The sequence below is a fragment of the Melopsittacus undulatus genome, chromosome 4, assembly GCF_012275295.1.
Source record: "Melopsittacus undulatus isolate bMelUnd1 chromosome 4, bMelUnd1.mat.Z, whole genome shotgun sequence".
Lineage (NCBI taxonomy): Eukaryota > Metazoa > Chordata > Aves > Psittaciformes > Psittaculidae > Melopsittacus > Melopsittacus undulatus.
Window position 1 is genome coordinate 5227187 of NC_047530.1, and position 26541 is coordinate 5253727.

The window sequence follows — 26541 nt, forward strand, 5'->3', positions numbered from 1 at the left end:
TGGTTTCCTGCAGATGGGTGTGTTGCATTCCTGAAGCACACCTTAACCTTGTACTGAATTCCTTTCGTGTTCTCTGAACACTCCTGCATCTCCTGCCTCTTTGCCTGAGAGTGGCAGCATGTTCTGTAAGTACCTTGAGCCTATATATGTATATAATCATAGAACAGTTTGGGTTGGAAGGAACCTTAAAGATCATTTAGTTCTACCCCAGTGACATGGGAAGGGACACGCACTGTTAGACTGCTGCCTCAAGATGGAAAAAGCTTTAATTCCACTTCCCAGTACAGGACAGAGATTGAGTCTTTCTCCTTTATTTAGTTATACTCTGGCAAATGTGGCTGAAATTAGTGACTGGGGGAAAAATATATAACATGAGGAAGCTAATGGCTTAATGGTCAGTTGAACAAACAACACAAGCATTTGAAGTATACTTTTTCAGGCAGGCAGGCCAAATTAAAAGTTAAATTATGTTACTTAAGTGCCAGAGATGTCCATCTATAATGATATCAAAGAAACAAAACCAATGATGTTTCTATTTGCGCATAGTGGAAATCTGCAAATAAACAGCCTCATGTTGTGAATGAGGAAAAAAGCTATCTCTGCAGGCATTTATGAAGCTCTGCAGAGCTTTAGTGTGATATGGGAGCAAAGCCAGCTCTGGAGTACTATTCATCTTGTGCCTGTTTCACATGCAACCTGTTATTTCACTGTTAATATTCTCCAGACATTCAAGTGCGAGCATCAGTATTAGGCTTGCTGGGTCAGAGGTTACAATTCCCTGCAAGCTGCTGCTGGAGAGATAAGGGTATGAACTAAGGGGAATGGAAGTGTGGCTGCATTGGTTTCCCTGGAGGAGCTTTTGTCTGGATAGTGTGTTTCTAGTGCAGAAGTTCTTTGAAAACAAGGATGGCATAAATTATTTCAGCATGGCAGCACTGTCCACAGCCACCACATGACCTGCATACAAAATCCAAGTTTTCTGAGCAGAAGTTGTCTTTTTTGGTCAACTGACTTGGAAATATAAGTGGGATTTCAGTCACACGTTTATTTATATTTAATTGGTGTGGTAGTAATTGTTATGGGGTCTTCACTGCTTCTTAAGAGTATAATCTGAGTGTACTGAGATAGGCAACGTCCTTGGCCTTCAATTTAGCCCTTTCCTCAATCCAGCCTCTGTGGCTTTTTTCAATCCAGTGTTTTTCCTGCAGGATCTAGCACTAACCAGGCAGAGCTCTATGAAAGTTAAACCTTTCTTCTCACTTTCTGGTTGTGCCCTAGGATCTGTGTCTAAAAGCCTGCAGTGTGGATCTGCTGCAGCAAACCTGAGGCAGAAGTTGTGGTATGGGTATATGGGCAGATAGCTACTGAAGAAGCAATAGCTTATCACTCTGGGAGCATCAGTCACTTGCTCTTTATGGCCTGTTTTACCTGATTGGGGGTGCGTAAAGGGGACAGATAGCCTGTCACATGAGCTTTGGGAAAGCACATGTCATTCTCTTTGATGATCTCTGATGGTTTTTAACACATCAAAATGAATTTGTATTGGTGGAACTTCAGGACAAACTAGAAGGCCCAAGCTCCTCCTCACTGCTTACCAGCATCTATAGATAGCTATTAATTACTGCACCTCATGCTTCCTCCTATGTATGGCCTCATGTAGATGTAAAAAGCTGCCAAGGCAGAGGGGGTGTCACTCCCTCCTTGTACTCATTTGTGCACTGGCCAGTAAGAGCTACAGTCTCTGCTGCCTTTTGGGAAATAGCTGCTACCCGTCTGGATGTGAATGGAAAGGAGAAAACAAGAGGCTGGCTGTAGTTTCTATATTCTCTATCAAAGACAAATGGAGAAGACAAGGAATGCAGAAATACCTGTACTGCAGGTACTCTGCAGACCAGATACAGACTTTCTGAGAAAGGCAAATTTGCTGTATATGCACTATTTAGTTCTTGCTCCTTCTTTGACTAAGCTTTTGCTTGTTCATAAATCATGAATGACCAATGGTGCTTTGTCCTAAAACCAGCATGTCCTTGCTGAGTGTTCAGACAGTGTGTCTCAGGTACAGTGGATCTGATTCACTGGTGTCCTCTTGGCCTCTGCATCAGTTAGACATTTAGGAGAAGACATGTAACTCACTGATTTGATGCCCTCTTTTCTGCACAAACACAATTAACTATTCTAGAGCTAGTTCTTTTCTATGAACTTCTTTCCCTCTCACTTATGGAAATGTAAATGAAAGACTAAACTACAAACAAGAGAGTCTGTTCTTAATCTGTGCTTCAAAACTATCCCAAGGGTAATAAAACACAAAGGTCTGAGAAGAGCACATTCATTCCAAAAGCAACTTGAATGTAAGTGGAGATAACAGAAACAGAAGAAGTAGCTGCCTTGAGTCATCTCATTCTCAGGTGTAAAGTAAGAAATGGTATTCTTGCCTCAGAGACCTTTCTCATTTTGGGGAAACCTGTCGTTAGACTCATGATGCATATTCATCAGGCACTGTGTGTCTCTCTTCAACACTGTATCATGGTCTTTCAAATGTAGTTGACAGTGATTTGCCCTCTTCTGGACTGAGACAGATGTGCCTGTACTCTTGACAACTGATGTGCAAAGCCTCTATCCTTTCTTCCATCGGCCAGAGTGTTTCTCAGTGGGACTATATCACATCTGCTCATGTGTGTAACTGTCATATTTGTTAAAGCTGGAAGGAAAAACACCTTGCATACATCTTGAATGTATGAGCCCTGCATCAAAAGGAAGACAGTGAAACCCATTTCAAGAACCTTGTTTCTGATTGTTGTGGAAGTTTCATATGGCCACATTCCATTTGCCATCATTAACCAGCAGTGGTGGCCCAGGCAAAGTGTCCTTAGATGACAAGGTTACTTAAACATTTGAGATTTGAATCTGCGGTAGGTAGGATGTTAACCAAGGACTAATGTGTTTTGTTGGCACTTAATATCTGATCAGGAAAACATGATTGAGTCAGGTGTTCTCAACATTCAAGGTGATGTAGAAGTGTCAGTGTCATTCTGAGAGGACAGTCAGCCTCTGGAAGTAGGACTGACCAAAACAAGCACATTGCTGATACACATCTGAAAACTTCATCCCAGCATATAAAATGTCTTGCATTCCACAGAACCAGAGTTACCTTGGTTTTTTAGCATTAGTAGGTAACAGGCACTCATTAAATGTCATATCATAAATCCAAGGATGGAAATTAATATAAGGAATGGTATCTCAGTCCTAGTGCTTTTCAAAGGAATTTTGTCTCTACTGATATTTTCTGGTTTGAAGTTGAAGTCATTAGACTCCAATGGGTTCCAAGTGGGTTTCATTCAAATTCATAAATTCAGGAAAGGTTATTTTTAATTCACCTTCAGGTTAATGTAAAAACATGGCCCAGGTTTGCTAAAAAATTTGCACACAGCAGATAAGGCATCTCTCTGACCACTCCAGGAAGCTTTCATCTCAAAATAGCTTCAGATCTGAGACTACAAATAATGTCAGATGTCTTGATGTAATTTGAAGCTTATTCAAATAGAAAATGACATAAATTTCAGTTTATTATCCTTTCTTTACTTGATGAGTGATCATCTACATCCTTTTAGCAGTTCCTATTGGATACTTCACCAAGCTTATTCCAAAATCATCTTAAGAACATCTTGAGTTGTTCCCTTGTCAGCTAAAAAGCAGGCCTTTAAGCCTTACGAACTTACTCCGTTTGTACTGAATGCAGTGGTGAATTTTATGATTAGGAAAGGTTTTAAGACTGGTGGCAGGGATACTGGAATACAGGGGGATGCAGGATCAGAAAAAAGCGGACAACTAAATTACTTCCAAATTCACTTTGTGCTACTCTAGACACTAAGCAAAGGTATTTCGAGGACTGGTTTAGGTTTTCTTGAAGATAATGGAACATTAGCTGTGCATTGGGATAGAAACTGCATTCATCCAACTTTTAGGGAAATGTGTCAGATTTTTGAAGCAGGAAAGCACCACCAAGTATAAATAGTCTGTCTTTCAACCAATAAAATCATTCTGTTTAATTCTTGAATTAAATCTCTGAAGCTTCTGGTTTGAGCTAGTGATTCTCTCTTGGAAATACAGATTCCAATTCAGCTACTGGAAATAGTCACAAGCTGAACTGAACCATGTCAGCACATGCTACCTTCTTTCCACCCTGTCTTTTTCTCGTTTTATTCCCAGTGACTGGATTTTAGCAATGAAATATTTCTCTGCTTGATTAAAGAACTTTATGAGTTCTCATCTTTGCCCAAATTTCTTGTCCATCTCTTTCTGTCTTCAAATCATTCCTTCAAAGGGAAATGAGGAAGAAAAACACTATTAAATTTCCATAACCATGACTAATCTGTCAGCCCTAAATGATTCCTGGCCTAGAAATTAGTAATTGCCTAAAGGAGAAAGTTATCAATAAATATCCAGTGGAGATAGTCTGGGTTCAATATGTCAGTGGGCATTTCCTCACCACACTGTGTATCTTTGATGCTTCATATAGAGCTGGATAAGACAGCACCACACATTCTAAAGGGATATTGTCAAGAAAGAGCAAGACTCCTTTCACTGGACTTCTTACATGTATGGACAGAATCTGTTTCTTTGTCATATATTTTAGCAAATTCTCTAAGTTGTCAGAAAACTGTTAGTATTCCAGTGAATTTTCAGTGTTCAGGGTTTTATATGAACTACTAAATTCAAGAAATTGCTACAAACAGAACAGAATTATAACTGTTTCAAGAACTCTACAAACACCTGCAAGCAAACACTTTGGCAGCTTAATAGTGTGGGAAAAGAAGATTTAAGTAGGACTCTGAAAATGTAGACTCTACTTTTAGTTTCTTTTTGTATTCTCCTTATTCTGTGTTCTCTGAGCATTGTTTTTAACTAAAAGCGGTAAATTAGTTTGTTAGCTGTGTCCTTGAGTTTAATTACATGTCTGGGATTGATGTGCCTGGAAGTCTCCGTTGAGTGAAACTTTCTAACGGATCAAGTGGTCTTGTTAGACCATTGAAGTACGCAGGGGGCTCAGGCTGTGCTTCAGGTCAACCAAGGTATTGAGTAATTAGTGGTCTGTGTAGTACTAATTCATCCTTGCACTGGCTTTTGTAGCAGAAATTGTTAATTTCTAGTTCATTCTGCATGTTTCAGGTATTGTCTGACCATCAAAATACTCAGGCTGAGTCACATTCCTAACTGGGCAGGATTCCCTGTGTTTTACTCACTACGTTGTTTACTGATTCTATGTAAGCAGAGATAACTCTGAGGTTTTCCATACCATAACTGATACATTTCAACACTCTCAGTATACCTAAGAGCTCTCTTTTAAGTCAGATAGGAGCCTGCCAATGCACAGCATGTGATGTGGTGTTTATGCTGAAGTAAGTTAGTATGGAGGTGTTTTCTAATCGGTGCTCTGCAGGCACTATTGCTGAAAGTTAATCACAGTGAGATAGTTGCACTAATGTGATAAACACACGAGGAGCATTACTACTTGTTTTTCTAAATATACATGAACTCTGGATTCTACAATTACTGATCTGTTTTTAATCAAATTAATGTGATTTGAGAGACTTCATTTTGTGAGTATTTCCCAGAGAGCAGTTTTCATCTTAGTTATTTAACACACTGTTCAATAATGAGGGTTTTATACTTAACTTTTTACACAAGAAGATGTACTGACGGTAATACTAATTGCATTTTGTGCTATTCCCAAACCATCATCTCAAACAGAATGGCCTTCAAGTTTCCTTCTATGGGTTGACTACTAATAATGTGCATAGGCTTTTGCTCTGACTAAGCCTTGTGTGGCAGAGCTGCCAATCACAGGCTTGCCATAAGTATCATGAAACCACAATGAAGCACAAGATTATGTAAACAGGAACAAAAATATCCCAACCAACAGATCATATACATATTTATATATAAATTGTATTCTTCATCATCCTCTTCAGGGATCCTCCTGGATATAAACAAGTTTTATTTATCGTGTCAGTATCCTCTGCCCTGTAAGTGCATAAAAATGGAACCCTACTTGTTCAAATACAAGAAAAAAATGCAATTAGAAGTTATACCTAAATTCTCATCAGTTCAAGTACCTGTTTCTGATGAGATATTAATACAAGCTCATCAGTTATAAGTATCAAAATTGGCTTTAGGTGTGTCTTTCATATTCAGAAGTATATTGGCTAAAATCAAGAAGTAAGTGGCCACTTAGATCAAGATCTAACTATATTCTTTTCCAGCAACAGAAACCAAAAGTCTCAAAGAGGGAACTGAACAACATTCCTTTCCTCCAACCTTTTCATATGTGTTCCTTTTCATATGCTGACCTTAATTTTGAAATCTACCTGGAAAAACGCTACAAGTTCAAGACAGTAGAGGAATACAGGGCAATTTGCAGCTGAACTGACTGTCACACTGCTGGAGATCTTTTAACAGAAAAACTTTTTGCTAAAGAGCACATTTATCAAAAGGTGCTCTTGAAATTTATTACATCAAAATGCCTGAAATATAGGTTTTCCAGTTATCCAGATGAAGTGTTTTGATTTTTTCAAACTGAAATCATGTTTTGTGGCTTAGCAAAGAAGAGTCCTGGATGTCAGTTTTTAGCGTTGATATGTAATGGACTTTTTGTTCCATTTTTTTTATAGTTTCATATTCTTCCAATATGAAGGAATGGTCTCTCTGGACTTCAGATTTTGGCACAAAATGTATTTCTAGCTAGACTATAATACTGAGTGTTCAATAGTTATGTGTGGAAAGTGTGATTTATAGTTTGGACACTCAAAAGACTGATTACATCCCCTTAGTATGTTTTTGTTTGAATGAGCTCCCACTGGCTTGTCAGTATTCTTTGGAACTACTGCTTCCCTATGGTATATGTTTCTTCTGGAAACATGAGAAGCTTTTGGATTGTGTCATTAAGAGCAAAGAGAGAACAGACAAGAGGAAGAAAGCTTCATTCCACTATATCTGATTTGAAGTTTTCTGAAGATCTGGACACAGTAATTAGCTTTTATTGGAAATGGGATTTTAAATACCCCTGCTCCCCTATATGTCTAACCAGAATCAAAGTGCTGGAAACACTGGATATCAGAACTGTTTTCCCAAAACTTCATAATTGTCACTATTCTGCTAAACTGTCACAGCTTGAAAACAGGGATTGCATACCAAATTTTCTTGTGTTCAAAGAGTCTTAAAGCAGAGATTGCAGCTTCTATTGCAGTTCTTTCTATCCTATAGGTAGCTCAGTTGTAGCTTTATTAACCGTGGTATAGAGGGCATCATGTTAGAATTATTTATTTCTTACTTTCTAGTTGTCTCTTAGAAAACAAGCACTTAGTCTGCAAGAGCAGGTTTCTGATTTATTACATTCATTCTTAATGATTTTTTCCACTTTGTTTTATTTGTTTTGAAACATTACTGTAAGTTAATAAGATCTTGATGGAGAGGTCCATCTTGTCCCCAACTGAAATTGCTCCTCTGACTCCTTTCCTTGTGCTTCTGTCTCCATTATCAGTAATTAATGCTTTTTACCTAAGTGACTTTAATCAGATTTCTGTCACATCTATCCTATTTAACATCAGTGTAAACACCAGTCGTTTAAAGACAGTTACTATTGGTTTCCAGAGCTTAGTTTAGATTTTGTCCCTCATTATTAAAGTGCAGCCTGAGAAGGCATCCTTCCTTGGATGTCATGAAAGAAGTATCTCACTAAATGTTTTCCTCCACAGAGAGGAAAACTATGGAACATCTCCCTGCACACTGAACCATGTTTGTGCACACTTCTCCAGTGAGACAACATCAGTACTGCAATCTAAAGAGTCCTCTTGTCAGAGAAAGGTTATATGTTACAAAGCTGACAAGAATTTCTGTATGCTGGAGCAGAAATGTGTTCTTTCACTGGTTTTATAAATATTTCTTCAGACTTTCTGTATTTTCTTTATAACAGTGAACCCTGGTACAACAATGATAAAATTTTCATTTGTATCAGGTGAGGCAGAGGAAAAAAACTGATGATAGTCTATAAGCCCCATAATTTATGAACTAATAATTGTAATATAAGCATAACCATAACCTAAAATTAATGAGAATTATACATCTAGGACTTAGTGACCAAAGGAGCTTCTTACTTTTGGAATTAAACTGCTGTAAAACATAAGGTAATACTGTCATTGAGAGACCATGATTTCTGTCTCAGTGCCCTCCCTGTCCTTCCCCAAAGCCCTCATGTTCTCAACTTATCAAAAGTGTTGATACAGGATATTTCTGAAAGGTTTTGTCTTTCAGCCTCTGAAACAGAGTTCTTGAGATTTTTTCCACGTTGTTCACAAAAAAATAATATTTTGATGGTTTAATCATAAGAAGAAAGTGCATTTTCCAGAAGAGCCAGGAAGGGATTGATCAGGACATTCACTACGGATGTGAGGGTTCTGAATTACGTAAGAAATTACTTACAGAATTGAGTGGGCTCTGTCTGTCTCTCAGACTGCAAATCCCAAACTGGAGCTGAAAGACCTTTATTAAAAAAATCATTAAAACTCATGTGTGCCATTGAAAAGTTTCTTTTAATGAATTAAAGTTTTCAGACAAGAATATTTCCCTAAATCTATAGAATCAACTTCCAGGCTTTCTTTTATATTCTTTCTAGGCAGTTACAAAAGAAGATCAACATTTTTTATATTTTTGATTAAAGATGACTGAAATTTAGAATAAAATGTCATGTAATATGTTCCTAGTGATGGTAGAACAAGCAGAAATGTAAAAAAATGGAAAAATATTAGTGAAATAGTTGATCAAGGATACTCTGGACAACAATTTCCATGTTTCCAGTGACAAAAGAAATCAGAAACAGTTCCTGGTGGTACAGGGCTGTAGATGATATATTTGGATGAGTGCTTGACAATTTGGAAAGCTCTCTTTAATCAATTAATCCCTTCTCAGTTTTTATGGCCTAAAGTATCACTGCGTGCAAGTTTCCTTCCTGCCTATGCTTTGCCAAGGACATTGACAACACCCTGCTCATTAGTGCTGTCCTGTAATGTCCGATGAGTGCTCTCACCACTGATTTTGTATAGGAATAGCCATATCAGATCAAGCCACAGTTCAATCTTACATCCATTCTTGCCTCTAGCAGTAGCCAAATCCTGGTGTTTCAGACAGTCCATCCCTGGTAAAAATATTCTTGCCTGATTTATGGCACTATACATGGAAGAAAAATTACTTGGGTGTATTTTGATCTATTCAGCATCTGTGATGATCAGCTTATACCTGATGAATATCACTACACCAAACGGAATAAACTGTGCATGTTCATTGTGCCATTCTTCTCCATTCTCTTCAATTGATTTCATTCTTCTTCTAGAATAAGTAAATAAAAATAAAGTATATTAAATTAGACAGAAGATGTATAGGATTTATCAAGTGCCCTCCCTTCCCAGCTTCACTTGCACTGTGCTTTATTTTATAGCTGCTCTGAACTGCCAGTGCTCTGAGTCTTTAACATCTGTATTGTTGAACACAAATTCTGCTGCTCAACAAATAGAAATGTAACCTTGTGCCAGGCTGATATTTAAATATATGATCCTAAATAGTACAGAGTGCTACAGGCTGAAATTAAACTGCTGGATGATTTGCTGGTGCTGGTTTCAAGTAGACTCCCTTTTACTTTTTATGAAACACATTTAGTTCTCTTTTTATGGAACAGGATGCCAAAATGAGCTAATGCTTTGTAAACCAGTTATTCCTTCAGACACACTAACTAACAACCCTGGAATCTTTTGCAGAGCATAAAATTTGACATACCCCTGGGAAAAGGTCACATACAGTGAACTGTTCAGGCAGAAGGAAAAAAATAATACTAAAAAAAATCCCAATAAAAATAAAAAAATCAAAACATTCTAATACATCCCAAATTATTCTTTCAGTTTTCATGTTGATTAATAAAGGAAATAAGGATTATCTTAAAAAATATCTAAGTACCTACATGCTAGCTTAAAACATTGCTTTTAGGTTCTTATTTGCCCTGTTTACCCACTATAGCTAGAATTAATAAATCATCCAGAAAAGTTGTGTAAATCACAGTGCATTTTGCAGTTATGCTTCTTTAATTACCCTTAAGATACAGAGAAGCTGATTTCAAACATCCTCATCTGATTTATAGTGGGGATGTCAGCTATTTGCGTGAGATACTCTCTCTTTCACCTTGATGAAGGTGAAATTAGTTGGAATAAATTGGGGCAATTGAAAAACTGCTTATCTTTTGAATAACATACCTCAAGGTGGTTTCATGTGTCATACTGTGCTGTCCTTCTCTAGATCTCACACTGGTATAATTCCATTACATTGTGAAAGTTGACTTATTCACAGTTTCTTGTTTCATTATAATGCATTCAAGACCTGCTAGCATTCAACCAACCTGTTCCCCACCTTAGCTTTTACTTCTGTAAGTGTTTCCTTGGCAGGCTGAGATGCAGCCCTCTCTAAAATGAAATATAAAGATTATCTTGCATTATTCTGTTGCTACAATTTGGAAACTGGAGGTTCAAAGAACTCTAAAAGATGTTGCTGACAGTGCTGGCTAACTTGATGTACAAGTACGCTTGATGTGCTATGAATAATTCTGGTTCCAATTTGCTTGTTTCCAACTAGAGAAGAAACTCAAGAATAGGCAGGACCCCCTGAAGATATGCAAATTAATGCAGGCATTATTAATATGCTCATTGTCAGTAATCTGTGGCCCTGCAAGCTTGCACTACAACCTACACACAGTATTGACCTCTCATTCCTGTATCCCCTGCTGATTCACCATGTGGATGTATTTAGCCCTATTGCTAGCAGATCATGGTATAGAATAACTTTCTAACTATTCATTCACTTTTGGGCTGCCTTGGCTGTAGAGCTAGGAACAAACCCTTAAACAAGCACAAGACTGGGGACACAGTTTTTGTGTAGAGCAACATAGTTTGGTGTGGAGATAGCCAGAATGACCATTTCCCAGTATTTCACATCAACCCCTGCAAAATCAGAACCTGACTCTGCTTTTTCTTCCTGTTTCAAGGAACTGTTTACCTCCCCACTTCTCACATTGCTTCAAAGCATAGTAATCTGTTATCTGCCCTTTCTCTTCCTCTCAACCTCTAATATTTGAAGCTTACCCTTTAGATCTGTCCCTCTCTTTAAGAATTCCATTACAAACTGCAGTTGTGACACAGGCTGTCAGTTTAGCTCTCATTCTGGGCTGCTGAACAAACACCACCATCATTAACTTCTCTGTGAGAAAACAACGTTAAGCACAAAACCAAGAAAATAGTGGTCATAAAGCTATTTGCCTACTTCATGTGGAATTCACACCATATAGAGGGATGTTGCTGATAGCACATAAGGGCAACACTTCATTTAATGCATCAGTGCCTCAAATGAATATGATCCACAGCTTTGCCCATACAAGGATGTTTAATATTTTTAATAAGGTTGACTTGTGGTATCTAGTTGGTTTTAAGCTATATTCATATATCTTTTTTAGAAAGATATATTCATGCCTATGTGCTTCACAACTCCTATCAGCTCACTTAAATAAAGAAGAGCTGGAGGAAACCTGCAGTTTCATACTCTACTAATATGGACTCACTGCTAATCCGAGCACTGTGATGTGAAAATCACATTTCAGTTCCTTGCTTTAAATGTAACTTTTGCAGACCCATGAATGATCGGATAAGAAACTTCCCCACCCCTCTATCATGAGCTGACAATGGACATGACCCAACAGTGTGTGCTTGGAGCCCAGAAAACTGCCCATATTCTGGTCTGCAACAAAAGAAGTGTGACCAGAGGATTGAGAGAGGTGATTCTGCCCCTCTACTCCACACTGATGAGACCTCACCTGGAGCACCACATCCAGCTCTGGAGCCCTCAGCACATGAAAGATATGAACCTGTTGGAGAGGGTTGAGAGGAGGGTCACAAAAGTGATAAGAAGGATGGAGTGCTGTCGTGGTTCAAACCTAGCCAGGAATCCAGAACCACACAGCCCTTGCTCACTCACCCCCTTCCTCCCCCTGCTTCCCAGAGTGATGGGGACGAGGTCCCTTCCAGCCCTTGGGATTCTGTGATTCTGTGAGAACAGTCCAGTAACTAAGGTATAACACAAATCACTGCTGCTACCACCAATAATAATAATGATAAGGGAAATAACAAGGGAAGACAATTCAACCACTCACCACCCGCCAACCAATACCCAGCCTGACTGAGCAGTGATCTAACCCTTAGGGTAACTGCCCTCAGTTTATACAGTGGCCATGATGTGCTGGGGTATGGAATACTTCTTTGGTTAGTTTGGGTCAGATGTCCTGTCTCTGCTTCCTCCCTGCTTCCCCTCCTCCCTGGCAGAGCATGAGGCTCAGAAAGTCCTTGGTCAGACTGAACATTACTGAGCAGCCACTAAAAGCATCAGTGTTATCAGTGCTGTTCCCAGGCTGAAAGTCAAAACCACAGCACTGCACCAGCTACTAAGAAGGAGAAAAATGACTGCTGCTGCTGAGCCCAGGATCAGTGTCTTTCCTAAGAAGAAAGGCTGAGAGATCTGGGGTTCAGCCTGGAGAAGAGAAGACTCCAGTGAGATCTTGCTGTGGCCTTCCAGTAATTAAAGGGGCTTATAAGAGAGATGGGGAGAGGTGTTTTAGTAGAGCCTGTTGCCATAGGATATTGTTTTAAACTAGAAGAGGGTAAATTCAGGCTAGATATAAGGAAGAAAAGACACCATGTTATTTTCATTTTTAGCCATGGGCTTTCCCCCACTTTATGGTAAGAGGTCTGCAGGGTGTTATATGCTGATCTGTTTTTTTCCTTAAGGGAAAAAAAGAAACTCTTGAATACAGCATGTGAGATTTAATCCTAGTTTAGGATATTATTGTTCTGTTAATGGGCACTTCCTCCATATACAAATCACCATCTTACATTTTGTTTGTGCATTTTGCTGACAGATTAAGTCTCCCACATGTAGTCTCCTGAGGCATCTCCCTGGAGTGATGGTGATGCATCCTTTGTCTGCACCAGGTTTTGACTCACCAGAATTGTGCTTCCTTGAAAGGATGCACTGCTCAGCAAAACCTGTCAGTGGGGAGAGAGGAGTGCCCCCCCAAGGGTAAACAGCTCAAAGTGAGGTATTTAGAGAAAGCACTTTGTGATTGTAGAGAGGAGGTGATAATGGGGTAGACGGTAACCACCCTGCAGGACTCCTCATAATATTCTCTTCATTTACCAAGCCATTAAACTGGAGCTGATTTTATTATCGTAATTTTTTCCAGTGACATCTGAAGAAGTTTTATGGCTTTCAATAAAGCCTTCTCTTCACTCACAATCCAGTTTGATTTTTACTATAGCATCTTCTAGTGAGATTTATGTTCTTGTTTTGCTTAAGATTCACATTTTAATGTAGCCATAAAACCAAGTTAGATTTGCTTGTTTGAGGGAATCTTATTTAGTTAATTATCAGACACCACGTGGCATATCATTTAATCTGGCTTCTATTATACAATGATTGTTATTTATTTTCTTGACTTACTTCATAATGAGGAGAAGGAACTGATAAACCAGAACACAGTAGGAATCATTGCATAAGAAAGGAACCTATTTCACTAATGGGGATGTTCCTTTGGACAAAGTAAGGAGCCTCCCTCAAAATGACCACCCACATTTGGAATTACCACTGCCATCACAGGCCCTTTTAACATTCAGTTTTTGTTCTCTTCATTTTTTGATATAATTTTGCTCTTCTTGCCAATAGAATCATGTGTGATATTGTCATGGCACTATGAACATTAAAGCTTTAATGGGCTTAGGTCATCCTAGACATCCTTCCAAGATAGTGTTTGATTGTATAGGTTTCCTCGCAGCCAATCTTTGATGTTCTAATTTGTCTAAAATATTGGACTAAATCTATGATGATTTAAAGAAATATGCTTCTCCTAATGCAGCAGTAAATATTTTTTTTTGGGGGGTCATAGTGACTCAAATACTTTAAGTCCCAGATTCACTAAATGAGTCCTGAAGTTAGTTAGAAAAATATATTTTCTTTTCCATTGTACCATAAAGCAAGTGACAACGAATATTTTAATCAACAGTAAATATAGCCTATGTCTGCCATTCTCACCAAAAGAGTTTTAATAAACAATATAAGTTTAGAGGTGATAGACCCTGATCCAGCATTATCCTTCTCAGTGGTCAACACTGAGCTATTCTCTGAAGTGAAAATCTGCTATTATGAAAGCGCATTGAGACTTTGGTGTTCTGCAGCCTCAGACTGCTTAATTTGTTCACTAGAAATGTCACTGGATTATTTTTGTTTTACTACTTGGGTGACCTTGGAGGATGCTTTCATAGGATAATACTCTTTCATGTTAACCAAAGGGGGCCCTGGAGATAAGTCTTGCATCCAAGACGATCACAAAACAAAAAAAGATGGGAGCAAATCAAGGTTTTGCTAACCAGGTAAATGCAGACTGAAGTCAGTGAAGAATTTTCTCTCCAGAAAGTGGAACAGTGATGGCTGAAGTCTGTCACCTTCTTATTGATCTTCCCATTAAAATTCAAAGTTCTTTCTTACAAATACTCAATTTACATTTTTATTCATTCCTGAAACAAACATAACATTTTTGTGAGCACTTAGTTGCATTTGGGTTTGTTTATTTTTCATTCTTAATAGCATTCCAGTCTTTGTCAGCTCCAAATTATTTGCTGTGCTACTGACAGCAGATATATTCCAAGCTAGAAAAGAGACTTCCTTGATCTGAGTTCGTTTGCAGAACAGTTGACCCAAATCTACTTGTTTTGGGTTATTAAATGTATTTAGTCCAAAAGTTTCACCTTGCTCTATTGCTGAACTGCAGCGACTGTCAGTATGAGTTATATCTTCCTTAAAAAGTGGTGACAGAAATATTGTACCCTTGTGACAAATTACTTCATTAGTGCCTGCAAATTATCGATGTCATTGAATGTAAAATTCTATAAGTGTAATATCATGCTGAGTAGAAAGTGGAATAGTAACTGGAATCGATCATTGATCCAATCTGATCTATCATCCTCTGACCTGTGTCATAGTGTTCCCACGGACACCAAATGATCCCAAAAAATAAATTGTAGAACACACCAAATTGCAGCCATTGGTGACTGCCAAATGCCCTGATGAATGTGCCTTGGCAGCTTGCTGTCAGCACCTCTTTTTATAGGCAGCACAGTGGCCAGCTACAATCCTGATCATTCCCAGAATACTGGCTCATTATGTTTTTTTCTCTCTTCAGTATAAAATTTATGGTCCACATATTTCACCTTCCTCAAGATCTTTAGAAATAGCAGAAAGACGTAGAAGAAAAATTCTCCCATATAGATTTGACAGGAATCACAGCTGCAGCTCTTAAGGATATGTTAAATGGGTACCAAGCTGTCTAAGTGATGCTACTAGGTGATGAAGTTGTGGTCCAGGTATAGCTATAATCCATTACACAAATGGAAAACTGAGTATATAGAGTGATTTGCCCAATTCACTCAGGAAGTCAGAGGGAGAACTCTTATTAAAACATGATAATCATGTTTCTTAATACCCAGCTCATACTGTATTCTGCAGTATTCTGTGTTGGAAATAAGTGCCTGGAGCAGATGAAGGAAATGACAAATTAGAAAGGGCACACACAATGAAGTGGAGTGCTTCTAAAGCAGTTATATCAACAGCATCTGCACTAAATTACTCTTCTTTTTTTTCATTTTGCTACTTTTGTCTTGATTTGTGCCTTCTTGTGATTAACTATAACAATGTATTTAAAATTTAAAATTACGGTGTCTGGAGGCCTCAGCTGTCTAGAGGAGCCAGACATTAAAAAACATGTTTTGTTTGGGGTTTTGTTTTAAATCACTGTGCCTAATCCAAAAAGTTCCAGGCCCAATTCCCAAAAGTAGTTTGCATCTCAGTTCTGTTGAAATCAGTTGCATCCCTGCAGGCCAGATGGTAAAGAGCTGTAGTGTCCAGAGAACAAGGCATAATAAAATAACAGAGCAAGCATGCAAGTGTAGGAAAAGCTTTTTTCCTTTCTTGTTCTTAACCTTCCTGAAGAATTTAGCTTGGCTTAGTCCGTGTCACTTTGGTCTCCTGTAGTGGTCACTGCAATGCGTGGCTTAAGCTGTACATATGTGATATTAACAGCTTCCATGGCCTTTTGCTGACTTACACAAACTGGCAAAATTTATAACAGGACCACAGCTACTCAGAAAATTAACAGTCAATGAATATTTACTGGAACTGAAACATCGTCTTCCAGGGAATAAGAATGCCCTCTGCTTTCTGGCTGGTAATATATCAGAAGTCATTGGAGTCCGTTGATCCTGGGTTTTGTCATGTGGCTGGGTATTTGTCTTAGAACTGATCCATGCCATGGGTTGAATGTATAATTTATATGCTTATTGATAGCAGTCCTTTATTTTACACATTTATTACTTGGCATACAAGGAAACCTAAAATGCTCATAAAAATGACTCCTGAATCCCTTCCTCCTCAAAAGAGATTTGCAAAGACCTGAAGGAAGATGAAAAGTATTTCCAGACGTCTGTCAAAGGTTGTGATATGAATGAGAAACTAGAAAAGAAGAAATCTGCAATACCAATACATTCAGTAGGTTCAGATTTCCCATCTTGACAATGATTGATTGATGGCTTGGCTTTGCAAACGAAGATTTGGGAAGGGCTTTACCCACACTTATTACAAACACAGTGACCAAGGTCATGTGGGATATACAAAACTGGTTGGAAAATAAGGCAGCTTAGGCAATCAGGAAATGTCCGACCAGGACTGACATCTCGTGGGCAATCACAAGCAACCCATGCCCTGGTCTGCCTGCATGCAAGGTTGGATCTGCAGCTTCCCATGCACCTTGTCACCTGCTGTTTCGACCTTCACCTGTCCATACAGACAAATGAGAGCCTGTGCAGTGGATGTTTTTTAGGTGAGGGCAGCGTGTGCAGAACTGGCCCCAGCTTTTACACCTGAGGTTTAATTGCCATGGCTTAGCTAGCTAGGACAGTGACAGCAAAGTCCTCAGGTCATAGGTTTTATAAGAGTGCCCTTCTCTTAGATGGAAGACCATACAAGGCTAGACAAGCTCCATCTGCTTGGGTTTGAAAATAGAAGTTTCCCTTCTCCTGTGAGGAAGGCCTGTCTTTGTTAACAAAGATTCAGGAAGGGCTTTAACCCACACATTCTGAACAACACTCCATCTTGACGATATCTTGTATGTAACAGAATACAAACTACTAGATGAGAAGTAAAATTTACAAAAGTATCTATGTCCCATTTTAAAATTAAACTTGGTCATTTAAGTTCCCAAACACCATGGACAAACAAAATGCTTCTGATTACACTGGAAAATAGAACTTAGGCTCCTGATTTACACAGACATCTCAAAAGATTTTTGTCCTGGGTTCAGCAGTAGCAGTCATTTTTTCTTCTTGGTAGCTGGTGCAGTGCTGTGTTTTTGACTTTTGGGCTGGGAACATTGTGATAGCAAGTATGTTTTGAGTTACTGCTCAAATGTTTGGTTTGTCCAAGGACTTTGTGAGTCTCATGCTCTGCCAAGGAAGGAGGGGAAACCAGAAGGAAGCAGAGATATGTCACCCAATCCAAGCTGGCCAAGTAGGTATTCCATGCCACAGCACATCATGCTCAGGGAGGTAACTGGGAGTTGGCTGGAAGGGGCTGGAGCTAGCTCTCTTTTGGGTTTGGCTAGTTTCAGCGGGTGGTATCGTATTCTCTCTCCTTGTTTATTTCCTCTATCATTGTTTTTATTAGTGGTAGCAGTAGTGATTTGTGTTATACCTTAGTTACTGTATTGTTTTTATCTCAACCCGTGGGAGTTACATTCCTTCGGTTCTCCTCTCCATCCCTCCGGGAACAGGGAAGGGGGGGAAAGGGGTGTCTGGTGCTGCGGGAGACTGAGGTGGGGTTTTAAACCACGCAAGCTGTGCAGATTGGTTTAAACCACGACAATTTTTCAAGTGGAGTCCTTTAATGTTGAGTGTTTTCTTTTTTGGGGTAGCGAATACCTGCATCCAGACATGATGCTAGATTAACAATTAGACTCGATGATCGTAAAGGTATTTTCCAATCAGAATGATTGTCAATTTGGAAAAGCACTGCCTTTGTACGTTAAATACATATTAGATTAGATGTTTGGTCTTTATTTTATACACTACTGATTTAGCTTATGCTATGTGTTGAACTGAACAATTAACAGATGCACTAATTAAAGACAATACAAAATGCAGTGGAATTAATAGCTAAGGCAAAGCAAGGTTACTGCTAGAAAAGATTTGTCTCTACAAGCTGTGATTTCTTCCAAGGTTAGTATGCACTATATTTCACAAACAGGTACAATAACAAGCTGTAAGTGATATGATGTATGCCACCACTAAAATGCATACCTAGGCACAAGTTTGATTCTAAATTTAAGAAGTTAATGGCTGTATATCCAGTGACTTAATCAGAAGCTGGACCTGTTCCAAAGACAGAATGAAGAGAATAAATTTATCTGTAATAATTGTGTAAATCTATGGTGGGACATGCTGAGGAAGATGCTTCTGCTAGAAGTAAATGTTCCTGTTTTCAACAAAATAGGTTATTTAAGATAGCTTTTTTTTTTTTTTCCTAGCACATTCTCCCTTCCTCTCTCTTCTACTTCTTTCCCTTCTTATACCTACACAGGGTAATTGTTCTCTATTTTTCAACTTTGCTTTTACACTTGCAAAATGGTCTAGTGGACACTGTAATAACTGCAAGGGAAAAGTCTACTTTTTTAAGCTCTGGTAAAATTCCATTATGATGTATGTGTAGAGGTTCATATAAAATCAATATGAATCAGGCACTAAGTGTGTTAGAACAGGAATGTCCATTCCATGGCATACCAGAAAAACTACTTTGGCCCATTAGCTCAGTCTTAACAATGCTTATCTTAGTGTCACAGGACCCTAAAGAAAGATAATGCCTGAACACAGGCTGCTCCTGTTAGAATGAGCTGACTGCACTGTCCCTGTGCATGAGAAGTTGTCCTTGCCAGGAAGCTCACACTGCAGATAGTCCTCCCCTGGCACTAGGATAAGCCATGTAATCCACTGGCTGGAATAACTGCCCTCTGTCCTTGTCAGTGTTGGCCCTGCATATTCTTGTTGGGTGTGGGATGTGGTATAGTCCAGTTCTCATTTCTGAGTTGGTTCATGGCAGGCATAGCTATCAACTCAAGCCTTTTTACCTTTTATGGTTGGTGTGGTTAAACCCCAGTTGGCAACTAAGCACCATACAGCCCCTCACTCACTCCCTTCTCCAATGGGATGGGGGAGAAAAAGAGAGTGTGAAAGTGAGAAAAACTCTTGGGTTGAGATAAAGACAGTTCAATTAAATAATAATAATACTATAACAATAACATAATAACAACAATAACAATTATAATGTTGATGATGAAAATAAACCCCCCAAAATACAAGTGATGTGCATGAAAACAATTGCTTACCACCAACCACTAACACCCAGCCAGTCCCTGAGCAGTGGGGAGATGTGGGAAGCGAAGGTCTTGACTCTCTGTAAGCACAGCCCAGCAGTAACTAAAACATGCCTCTATTATCAACACTGTTCCAGCACAACTTCAGAACACAGACCTATCCTCGATGCTATGAAGACAATTAACTCTATCCCAGCAAAAACCAGCACAATGGTGAGCACAGTTTCTGTCCCGATCTGAGTGTGACTAGCATACTTCTCTTTATTCACTATCAGCCACTAAAGTGCTCACAGCACTGAGCCAAAGAATATATTATTCGTGTGTTTACTCATATTTGCTACAAAACAACTTTTATGTGTTCAAAGATTAAGTGCTTTGTGAATCAGTAAGGTTTCTGAAACACTTCACTTACTCTGGTGCAAGGAGAGTGCATCTATTCTTCCCTCATTCTTTATTAAGCAGATCAATTCCAGGTAATGAATGCCATTTTGTCAAAAAGGGGGCAAGATGAATTGAGTATAAAGAAAGTGATATTTTACATGATATAGCATAAGTCATTTGCATTTTGGCTTACAGAACCTGTATGAATAATGACAGAATGGAATAAATATCTCAGTTCTTTGCTAGAGGTGATTCATTTCTTTAAGAAGAATGTGCATTGCCATTGTAAAACATTAGACTTTTCCAATGTAAAATTTTTGTTGTTTTGCATAGATGCTAGCTTTGTCTTAATTCCTGATACAGCATTTACTTCTCCTCAGACTGAAGTAATAAATTTCATTCAGGCAAGTAAAAAAAGGCCTTAATAATGTGTTATTAGTCTTATACAGTGATAATGAAGAAATGAGAATATACAGAGAGGTCACAAAAGCAGTGTTAATATGGTTGGTTTTGTTGTTCTAAGTATTTTATTGTATTTGTATTTCAACTGAAGGTAGCCAAGGTATAAATTCCACTGGAAGGATTCATTAGAAGGATAATCATGCATGTGCAATAGCATTTAGAACCTGCAATTCTTGGGGTTATCCTTACTTTAGGGGAAGAGTTTAATTTTATATTTTATGGCTTTGTTTATTTGGCTGTTTTACAATCTATGTGCTGTCATTGCTCAGAAACTGAGCTGTCTTAGCTGCGGCTGGTGTGATACCTCACATAGCACACTCAGATTCTCATGACTGCTATCAGGGTGAGCTTTGATCCATGGCAGTCTTAGATCTGTGTAAACAAAATGGATTTAAAGTGCCTTAATTTCAATTAAAAACAATTAAGCCTTTTTTTAGAGGGAGACAAGCTTCAGCACAGTACCAGGGACATGGTCAAAAGTGAAGTAACTTTGCCAGGTATTCTATTATTAAAGGATGAGAAGGTTGTTTAACATGTTGGGGTAGGGAGAGGGTTAAAAAACAGGAGACAACAATCAGGAGAGGTAGCTGTGAGTGAATTCTTGAGTAGGAGACAGGCAGAGGTTCTTACAGCACAGAAACTGTCAGTGGAATAAAGCTGGAAACTAATCCAAGACACTGATCAGAGTGGTGATGCTCATTCTCCTCCGTTCAGAGTTGCAAGAGCTTCTCTCTTTCAGTGAAAATCAACAAATGGCATGAGAAAAGTGTCTCTCTCATTTCATGTCTCTTTCTAGGAAGCTGGGAATCAACTATAAGGAGTCCCACAAAGAGAAACAAGATATAGCAAAGCAAAATGTTTGTGGTGTATAGAGAGGAGCTGAAGAGTTGCCTCTCCATTTGCTGAAAGCCCTGCTGCTTCTGAAAGCAACACCTCTTGCTCTTTCCTGTAACCTCTCGTGTCATAACAGCTACTGTTGAAACAAGTGTGGTGCTCATATTTTGACTCTAGGCCCTTGTTCAGTGGGAGAGTAATGAGAAGCATGCCCTGTCTGCTGCCTCCATCTATGTGGCACTGTTGAATAAACTTATTTCACCCTTTCCTTCTTCAGGAGAAACAGTGTCCCTTGGAGCGCTTTTGCCCATTTCCAGTAACTTGGAATCATGTAACACAGACTCACAAATAAATGGATTTTGAATACTGCTCTTCAATGCCATCATCTACATCAACATTTTGTTAGGTGACTGGGATTTATCCCTAGGATGCAAAACACAACTCTGAGTTTAGCTAAGATGGACAAAACAGACTATGTCTAATTTATGAACAATCATTTGCCAGGTGAAGAGAAGTGGTTTGAGAAGTGTTCCATTGTGTCTGTTCAGAGTTTAAAGTTGTCAGTCTGGAAGATAAAGTTTGTCTTCTTTTGCTTTGGCTACTTTTATTCTGTGTGTACTGATGACTAATGAAATAAATTAGTCAGTCTTGTACAGATGGCTGTTTAATGCAGCAAAGATCCATCTCTATTTTTTGTTGTTTAGGAACTCACATGTCTAGGCATGCACATACAATTGTACCAAGGGAAAATTGAGTTTAAATATTTCACTTACCTAATAAATCACATGGAAATTTATTTTTTTTGAGTATGAAAATGTGAGCAATAACTTTATTGTTAAGGCTACACTGAGATTTCCACTTTAACAAGATTTGAATTCCTCCATTCCATACTTTCAGGAAATTGACTTAAAATTAATTAGATCTCGAAATATGGCACAATAACTCTCCAGTAGACATTTGAACTATCTGAATAGTTTTCTAGATGAAAAATTCCTATAACAGAGCCCATTTAAAGTAATATAAAAACATATGCCCTAAAGTGGCTTAACTAGTTTTTTCCTCTGATCTCTATGTTAACTTTTAAATCAAATCCTGTGCTTTTAGATATTCTTTTTTTCCATATAACTCAACACTTCCATACTTCAAGAAAACTCTACATAAATATCGTGTGTGTCAGAAATGTCATGTTACTGCTGCTTTTTCTAAACTCATGAGGACAGTACAAGGTTTTTAATCCCTAACTCAATGCAGTTTTCCTCTTGTAAGTGCCCTTGGAGAATCCTGCAGGAACAGAGGATTGTCTGGTGAGGCTGTTGCAGAAGACTGTTGAAAGATGCTACTTTTCCAGTAACATTTAATTATTCAGCGAAATATGTCTTCAGTGGAATGCCCTTTATGTAATCTTAATAAAGTCACCATGATCAGTGATGCACATGCATCCTGGCTGAAAAGCTAATGTTTTCAGCTACTTTAAAGGCATACCAAAAGCTATGGAAGATCATGAGGAAAAAGGTTAAAAGAATTAAGTGTGCATAAAATAACTCCAAACAGAGGAAGCAGAAGCAGGAAATCTGCCCAGAAGGGCGATATTAAAGAGATGAAAAGTACTGCTTGTGAATACAGGAAAGAAAGTATCTATTAAACAAAGAAAGGGGAAACTAAGGCTGAAAAGCTAGAATTATTTGCCAAATAGAAAGACTAATTACAGTGTTATCAACCTCTTAGGGGAGGCATTGGAGCTGTTCAAATTTAGGCTTTGGCAAAGCATCAGGGGATGTTCTGCAAAGAACAATGCTTCTCTGGTGAGGTGAACAGGCTGGAGAGAAATGATAAAGCGACAGCATTAGGTTGGTGCACAGCTGGGTGAGAAAGACGCAGTAAATGCTGCAATCAGAAGTAAGCGGGATTGTATGAAAAGGGCAGAGGCAATTTAGAAAGTCTTGTTGACATTCTGTACAGTTAAAGAAACTGGAAACTTCTAAAGCTTTTCTCTATTACCTTAAGAATAGCCTTTTTTGGCTCATTATGACCAACTGATTTAATAGTTAAATCTTCTTTCTTAATGGCTAGCGACGTTGAAACATTACAAAGAACACTTCTCCACACCCTAAGAAATTAATTCCATACAATTAAAAAAGCAACGCATGAGAAATGCAGACACTGTGATTAGTGGGATGTGAGAAGAGCTGCTTCACATTCTCACAAATAGTCTGAGGACCACTGATGGATTTAAAGATTTAAGGAAATAAGAGTAATACAGTTAATTGAGTCTCTCTTCTTGTGGCTTTGTTGTGAGTACGTTGGCACAATCAATTCTTTTCTTATTTTCTTTGTCTGTGCCTCTTTCTCTACTGGTATTTATCTACTTCAAGATTCTACAGTCATTTGAGGTTGCCAGTGTGCATGAAAGGTAGAAAATTAAAGTTTTTCTGGGTTATTTTGCTATCCATTCTTCACTTATTCTTCCTTACATTTTTGGTCAGATGAAACTTCTCAAGTTTTAGGCTACACCATATTTAACTCATTTAGTTTCAGTTTTACAGTTTAAAAAATAAGAGTTTTAATTGGTAGGATAACAGCAACTTCATTTCAACTAGTCACCCCTGCCATAACCTGGGGTTTGTATAAAGCAGAATAGGAATTAAATACATATGAAAAATGAAAGTATTTAATACTTATGTAATTTCACCCTTTCTGTCTGTGGAGATGATCAATACTGATTTGCTGCATGGCTACAGTATTTCAGAATCAATTCCTTGTCATACAGAATGTGAGCAGTTTTAAGTATTCATTGGAAAGCTAGAGATGAAAGGGTTTGTGCAGACATCACAGGTAAAGTATGAAATGAAATGAGCGAACCAGGCTAAGATGGGAGCAACTACTTTATAATTCCTTTAAACACTGACTCACCCCTGTAGGCAAACTTGACCCCAATCTAAATTCAGATATTTGCGGGAATGCCATTGAAATTACAAATGTAGAGGCAAACCTTTCCAATCTTCAGAGGAAGGTAGGATAACCTACCGTCTACAAATGTTTGAACTATTCATGTGCAAAGCCAAAAGCTTTTATAGTAACAGCATGTAACTGAGCAATGGAGAATGTGAAATGGTTATATTATGGGAAATTAAAGCCCTCTGGAAATAATCTAGGAAAAACATAATGACAAAAACTCTGCGCTTCAAAAACCCCACTCGTAGTAAAACTGATGGAGATGTAATTCTTTGTTGTCTCCTTTTATTGTTCTATGTGTTACTTATGTTAGCCTCCCATTTTGTAGGAGTGTTCTTCACCCAAGTGGAGCTATTTGAAAAGGAAAGAATAAGCAAAGAAGAACAAATGTGGGCAAGTATTCTACAGTTACCAGCCAGGAGACAGGATCAGGCTTGCATCTTTGCTGTCAAAGTCTCTTGTGCTTGACATTAGGAAATGTTTCATCCATGTTACACATATGGGCACACCATAGCACTAGAGCTGTCCACAACCCTTTGCACTTCAGCAACACATGCTTCTTAGGGCTGCAGCCCACTCCAGTCTGTCCATCTCACACACAAACCATAACTGCTCCAGTGTGCTCTGTGTAAAATCCCAGACACCATGGCTCATGTTCTCCTTTGCAATGACTACCAAGTCTTGCTTTGTGCTACTGATGCTGTGTTACTGATACAGGTGACAGATCAGACTATGAAATGGTGCTTCATGGAATAATGCACTCTTTAGGATGGTCCACAACAGGATAGAGGTTAGGACCATAGGTATATCACATAGGCACTGTGGAAACATGAGTCTGGCCCCAAAGAGATGCTGTCTTTTAATCCTTTTTAATTCCTCACCAAATATTGACGGGCCATAAATAGGAAGTCTGATTTCCCAAGTGCTAGTGCCAGACACACTAAGCAGGAGATCTCTCCTACCCTAGAAGAAAGTTCCCAGCTCGAGGAATATTTAGCTCATCTAAGAGTAAATCCCAAACTAAAACTAATGTACAAACATGCGAATGATGAGAGAATTAAAACTGTTATACTCCATCAGGAATCATCTAAAAGTACCCTCAGTCTGAGTTCTTTGATAAGAGAATGAAGATGTTAAAGTAGATTTCCAGTTGTTTTGAAATCAGCCCAACTGATCTGATTTGCTTCCACAGAGCTAAGCTGCTACTTTTTGCCAGCCTAATGCCTCATAACCTCCATCTCCTTCAGTGCTTTGAAGCTAGATGCTGTGCCCAGTTAGGTGCAGTCAGAGACTTTGCTTCTGATCTCAGCAAACCTCTGCTATTAGTATTATTTTTATCTCTAAAAACCTGCTGGTTTATCATCTAAAAGCCTCAAGCATTTTACAGCAGCAGACCATCAGGTAAAGCTAAAACCCCACCATTTTTCTACTTATTAGGCTTTCTAATGAAGCCAGCCTAATTTTTACTTAAATCATACATACACACACACACATGCAGATATATTTATATACACACGAACCTACATATGTTAAATATCACTGCAAATAAGTGTTGGTGCTAGTCTCCCTGTAGGCAGTGGGGGTTCATTAAATCAGCTGTGGAGAATACAGTGGGATTAGGGTATTAGGAATTCTGCAGAAATTACTCTGCTGCCCAAAGCCAGTGAAGTACTATGAAGCACAGTGCAGTCATGGGTCACTTGAACACAGTGACTTGAGAATCTTAGGATATGATTCTTCCCTGCTCTGCAGCTTAGACAGTAATTTCTAACTGAAGAAAATCAATGTGAATGCCATCATTCTAAATTGACAGCCTTTTATGCTTTGCTTGAATTTTGCAGAAATGGAAATGACTGGACAGGAATTGTGTCAGCAGATAATATAGCCAGAGAATACCAGTTCAAATATATAGAAGATGGTGGCAGATAAAAGGACACAGACTGCACCAAATAAAACACACCTTGAACCTGTGAAGAGGTAGAAGGACTTGAAGATCTACTGCTCGATTCTACAGCATATATGTTTAAAGCAAGTGAGCTGGCACAGAGTTATCTTCAATTTTAATACATGCATAAATCAACTTTAGAAAGAGAGAAAACAGAAATCACAAGTCTGAATGGTTAACATTTACTTAAGTTATATGCAGCTGAAGAAAGAGTGTCACAGTAGAGAGAATTAAATAACCTTTATGCAAGACAGCACTTTTGCTCTACCTCTATTAACCTACTAACTAATCTTGTATTTATGAGTCATCCAGAAGAATGATTAATGAGCAAATGGCTGCAAAATATCCACAGAATAAAGATCATATTTCTCTGCAGTTTGCCTTCTTTTTGAAGCAGTGCTTATCCAAGACCTGCAAA

At 38.5% G+C, this 26541-nt stretch overlaps 1 long non-coding RNA gene across 1 annotated transcript; it reads left to right on the plus strand.

The window, feature by feature from the left end:
- LOC115947318 (uncharacterized) lies at nt 1–26541 on the plus strand. Its single transcript, XR_004549594.1, has 3 exons — nt 1–125; nt 24507–24631; nt 26020–26541. It is a non-coding gene; the product is annotated as an uncharacterized lncRNA (long non-coding RNA).